We start from the raw sequence: 6,367 nt of genomic DNA on the forward strand, positions 1-6,367 counted from the left end.
TTGCAAACTGAGAGCTGTCTAAAACGTCAGTGAAAAGCAAGATACTGCCAGCGATCGTGGGGTTTAATGCTTTACAGCCTTTGATACTCTGTCCGTAGAATCAGTTCATTAGCCACAATTAAGCTTTTGGTTAAATTCATTTAACTCATTTTACCAAAATAGCTATTTATATGTATTCAGAGAACACTTGTCCTAAATGACCTGCATTTGAGAAAGCGGGGGTCAGTCAGTCCCTGGAACAAAGGCGATAAGGGCTTGGCTCGAAGGTCCAACAGTGAAATCACTCTGCTACCAGTGGGATTTTAATCTGGGACCTTCTAAACACAAGCACCGCACCCTAAGTCATCGAGACACACATATTGTCATTCACATGCCCTCCTCGTGTTGTGCGTTGCCTGGGATAGTCGCCTGATTACCGATGACAATGGGATGGGTAAGTGCGTAGTTGGGTGGATGATTTATTTTGCCAGTGAATCATCCACACATTAAATCACTGAAGCGGGGAGTAGGTGTTATGGTAGTTAGGGTCAGAGATGTTTACGCTGAACGCTTGAGTGCTAGGAGGATCCCTGCTGTTGTACCATTCAGTAAAGTGCATGACCTGACATGCTCCAGGAGAACATGCAGCTGTAAAATGTCAAAGTTTATGTTCCACACTAATGTATCTGGCCTCGGGTCTGCCAATGACCACACTCCTTATGGCTTGGGACGCTCATGGTTCAGAGCTGAGGTCATGTAAGGCTCTTCTCATTTGGCCGGTGTTGGTCCACTGAAGGCTGGGTGCGGTGCTGCATCGTGACGGCCGACGCCCTTGCATCGCAGTGCTGCCTGGCCGCAGTGGCTCTGTGCCAGTGACCGGGGGTCTTCCCATCTACAAGCTGCACAGTCACCCCAGCTGCCATCTGCCATCTGCTGCCTCCCCCCACGCAGACGCTGAGTTTGCCGTAAAGCACATCACAGGTGAACCAAATGTTGCTTGTGTGAGACCGATTCGGCCTGTAGGAGAGCTCGAGTAGTGATTCGCCTTCATAACAGGCGCAGTGTGGCGGGCTTCCCGTCCCAGAGCTGCTTAAAAACAAGAATGCTTTTAATGTTTTTGACATTTCCAGCCGCAGTATAACGGATGAGTGAAGTCCTTCAGTGGACACTATAGATGCGACTCAACAAAAGAATGAAAGAAATGTCCATTGCTAATCTGTGACTCAATGTGTGCTTAGATAACCTCTGTTTTGGCTAAATCTCTTCTTTTAAAGTGCAGAGAAGGTGGTGTCAGGTACTGGTGTGGCCGATCGCCAGAGGTCCCCGGATTCTTGAGGGAAAAGATTCATGAGGCGTGAAGAACGTACTTACTACATGCATGAAATTTCCCCCGATCCACCTGCTTCTGTGACCACAGAAATGCAAAAATTCTTTCCATTTTCATAATGTTGCACTGCAGGTAAATACCCGAGCAAACAAAAAAATAGGTGAATGTGTTGGCGGAGGTGCCAAGAAAAAAAAACAAAGGGGCTAAAAAAAGATAAAATTGTTGTCTAGGTAACATCAGTGCTCTTTATTTATCATATCTCCAAATAACAAGGTTGTGCGTTATGTTATGGTCAACGGCGCGTGACCCCGCTTGATCAAGCCCAGCCGAGCCCGCAGATAAGGCAGCCGATATAACGGAGTGCAATGAGAAGAGTGTACTGTAATTATTTGTGTCCTGTCAGGGAGACGGCCTATGGACCCTGAGATTCAAATCTGGAGGCTGCGCCTGCAGCCATGCACTCACCCTTGCCAATGCGAGACAAATATCAGCACCGGTCCTGCGCCACGGCGGAAATTGCATCAGTTTGTCATGCGCGCCGCTTGCCAGCTCCCCAAAATATCATTTGCTTGCAAATATCGCCCCCCCCCCCCCCTCCCCCCCGAGCCCAGATCTCCCCGGTCTCTCTGCCGCTGGGGACATTTGTCTTGCCTTCCACCTCTATCAATGGGCAGCAATTTACCATTTTGCTAATTAATAGCGAGAATAAATAACACTCTAAATTGGTGTTATGATGTAGTTAGGCCCCTGGAATGCCGGTCTAAAGTGGCGATAACTTTTGCAAAATAACTTTCTCCTCTATGCTATTTCTGTAGCTGCGGCCCTGAATTGAACGAGTAGCAGTCGGTGTGATGGACTGATCAGGCAATCAAGATACTCACATGAGATTCTACTATATAAGTTCGAGGGAGGGGGGAAAAATCTTGTAAGGGATCTGGGGCATCTACTGTAGCTGCCCCCACCCCTGCGCAGGTATTTCAAGGTAGTGTAGAACGAGGATGCTACTACTCGGATCCTGCCCTAACTGTACCCCCACGCAACAGCTCTTAGTTTTTTATTTAAAACTGACACCGACGTACAGCCATGTTCCCGGGAAGGACAACACACTTCCACAAAGACCCCTAAAAGCTTTTAAAAGTCTGATTTCATGGGCTACGTCTAGACAACCATAAAGAAATATGGAGAGGAAACAGCTACTTTTTTTATATACTAACTAAAACCCTTTCACAACATTATAAATAAATGCAATATTTCGCATCTGTGTTTCAATCACAATCAAATACTGCCGTGTCATCCATCAGATGTGCAAGGAAAATGTATTGAAATATAAATAGTTGTTTTCCTGTGTTTCAACTTTATCTTTAGGTGAAGGCAGAGAAGCAAAAATAAATTCAGTACCAGTGACTGGTTTGAATCTGGCCGTTGGATAAGCATCGTCCGTCAGCATATTATTGTATTATTATTGCATAATTACCAATCACTGTAACCGTAAGGCGACTCCTGTGGCCCTGTGAGACAATGGTTCAGGAGTTAGCCAGTTTTTCTTTGTATCCCAAACGATAAAGTCCATAAGAATCCAGAACCAGAAATGTATTAATCTACCTTATCTGCTGGCCTGGAATACACCAAGAGGGTATTCTACACCCACCCCCCCTGTTTCGCAATAACATAGAGGTATTACCTCTAATATCGTGTACATCTCAGAACTCCTCTGCCATGAGTTTTAAGCCTAATTTTCCCACTCCTCGTTGGGCAGGGTCACATGACATGTGATAACTTGCACTGTATTCATATGAACTAATGCCTCACCTGGCTAATAGGAGTCAGCTTAACTCTGCACTTATAAGCAGTAATTTGATCTCTTCGGAGATCCTCAGCCAGGATTATATTGCTGCTCCATGCTTTGCCAGCTGAAACAGCAACTATGTCACGTATTTAAAGGTACAGCAGTGGTGCCTTGGCGAGGACCTGCAGGTGTAAGTTGGACTCTTTAGCCATCCAGACTCGTGCCCAGCTGTAACCTGACATCCACCATCAGCTGTGTCAGCTTCACTAGAGCCAGGTTACACCTGGAAACGTTCTTCAATTCTTGCAGTTACTCAGGTGTGAGTCGGTTGTTTGCAGTATAATTATTACACTCACTCAAGTGTTGTAGTAGTTACTATTCTAACTCAAGGAATGTTTATTACTCTCACTGAGGTGTTGCTTATTTACTACTCTTACTCAGATATGATTTAGTTGCTACTCTCACTCAGGTATGATTTAGTTACTACTCTCACTCAGGTATATTTCAGTTACTACTCTAATTCGGGTGATGTTTATTTATTACTATCACTGAGATGTTGATTATTTATTACTCTCACTGAGGTGTTGCTTATTTACTTCTGTCACTCAGGTGTGATTCAGTTATTACTCTAATTGAGTTGATGAATATTTACTACTCTTGCTCAGGTGTGATTCAGTTATTACTCTAGTTGAGGTTTTGATTAGTTATTACTCCCACTTAGGTGAGATTCAGTTATTAGTCTTACTCATGGGTTACCTATTTACTTCTGTCACTTGTTATTGTTTATTTGTTACTGACATTCAGGAGTTTTTCAGTCATCGTCCTCACTCATGCATTGTCCATTTACTCTTCTCACTCAGGTTCCATTCAGGTTATAAAATCACCTTTTTATGTTTCAGTTACTGCTCTCATTCAGGTGTGATATGTACGACATCAGCTACAGGCCCCAAAACCTGGAGGAGCCAGAAGTCCTGAAGAACTGCAGATTATAATGAAAATAATGTGTGGCCTGTCTGGACAGCTCAGCATGACAGTGTGGGTCAATCGGTTCGATAAAATGGGTTCGATCTATGCTTCATTTCCAAGCGCGAGCATGAATAGCATCTGCAGTTCACAGGCCTCCAATTGCCTTTAAAATTCACTGCACATTTGCATGCTTGATGCCTCTTGGCTCTTCAAGCCCTGCCAGTATGTCAAGCAAATAAATAAACAAACAAATAAATGCTAACTAAATCATTTTTCCATTTATGACCTGTGATGGGTTGATGTCATTGTTTCCAGGGTAGGCTCCACCGCCGCCCTATATGTAACAAGTGGTATAGCAGATGAATGACGAGATGAAGTTCCATCTATCACCATAACCGCATAATACCAACTGGGCTTGCAGGGGGGGCCCGGAGCATATCCCGGGAACTAGGGGCACAGGCAGGAACCAACCCTGGGCAGCCGCCAACACACCACAGGGTGCACACACTCACAAATGGTTTAGAATGGTAAAATGGTTTAAATGGATTATTTGATGATTGCATAAATAATCATCATCGTTCCTCTTATCATCATCACCACCATCATCACCGTCATCATCAGAATCATCAGGTTAATGAAATAGCTCTTCCCCTAAAGATTTCTGCTGTTTAATAATTAATTGTGTACTTTCTCAGTTTTGGTCTGGTAAACTTTTCTTTGGGTTCATCCTAAACTCTTGTATAATGAATTACAAGCTTACTCGGATGCTGGTGTGGAGCTGGTGGGGGGGTGGGGGGGGGCTGGACTGCTGGGACCGGGGGTTATTTTCTTTCACACAGCGAAGTGAAAAGGTCGGTATTGTGATGGGAATTTGTTTCATCGTGAGGGGGGGCCAGCTGTCAGTGTCAAACGGCCTTGGCTTCCAGTCCTTCCCCGTCTCACCTGCTGGCCACCTTCCAGCATCCCGCCCCCCCCCCCCGGCCGATGCAGAGTGACACTCGGGGATTTCGAATGCAGCATCTCGAGCCATCGGGGCCTGTCAGTAACACCTCTGACGTGCGATGAGGCCTTGCCCATCACAGGCCTGCACAAACCAATCAAGAGCTCTTTAAGACGGTATAAGCGCGAGTGGCACCATTTAATGAAGTCGTGTTCCTTAAAGCACTCCCGCTACATAATGTCTCTCTCCGTAACAGCTTCCCTCGCACGTAATCTGCTCCCATGAATAGTTTCGCCGTGATCAATAACCAGTTTTCTGTGGCCTTTTGCTGGTGTGTCAGTTGTCATCGAGGGCAAATTCATGTCAGAAACTAGCTTGACAGTTTTCCCTTTTCTCCAGTAAAAAAAAAAATCACTAGTACCCGTACGTATGACGGTACGGTTCCAGAAGCATTGCGCTGAAAAGCTTCAAAAACAAGCTGGATTCCTGCTTATTATTTCCAAGAGCTACAAAACCTGAGAGTATAAAATGCACCTATTCGCTCTTCAAATACAGGTCGAAATGCAACATTACATAAGCAGGTTTTGAAACCTGCATGTATTATAGGTGCCATAGGATGTTTGATGATACTGGCTCCTGTTGCTGTTATTTTCTGTGCTTATTTGATAATTTCGGTTGTGATGCTTTTCTTTAAACTACATGCTACCTGTAGCAATGTCTGCTTTCTGCAGATTCTCTAAATTTCCACAGAGGAATCAAGCTGCATCGGCCTTTGAAAGCCAAAAGAGTGGCACCTAAAAACAGAGAATATTCAATTCTGTTCCCCTCTATTCAATTGACGATTGACTTTGCCTTTAAAATTGTTATATTGTTTAAGAAATAATATTAGAGAGCATAACAGGAATGTCTGCCTATGGTGATATTGGTGTAGGACGACTTTAAAGTGTTTGTTTGATGAATAGAGACGTTGTGGGTTTTGCTGGCCAGTTGGTTTTACACCAGCAGCCCCTGAAGTCATCTTATCCTGATTTACCAAAGGCCTGGAAAAATCCGAAGAGAAAACGAGGTGGCCAGTACTGAACAATAAAATAAAAATAACGAGGTATCATCGAAACCACCTGAGAATATATGATAAAACAAAACCCTAAAAAATAAAACAGACACTGAAAATGTGATCCTGGCACCGGTGGCTTCAAAACACCATTGAGGGCTGAGCCGCTGCAGAGGGAAAAAATAAATGTTATCTATGAAATGTCGAAATCATCAAGGACCTGTTAAAAGACGACTGTTTTTCTATTAATGAAAGAGATAAGGCTGTGAATTCGCAGCATCTTACAGGCAAATGCTTTGCATTTTCTTAGCTGCTAAA

This window comes from Brienomyrus brachyistius, chromosome 2 (assembly GCF_023856365.1).
Source record: "Brienomyrus brachyistius isolate T26 chromosome 2, BBRACH_0.4, whole genome shotgun sequence".
NCBI classification, from domain to species: Eukaryota; Metazoa; Chordata; class Actinopteri; order Osteoglossiformes; family Mormyridae; genus Brienomyrus; species Brienomyrus brachyistius.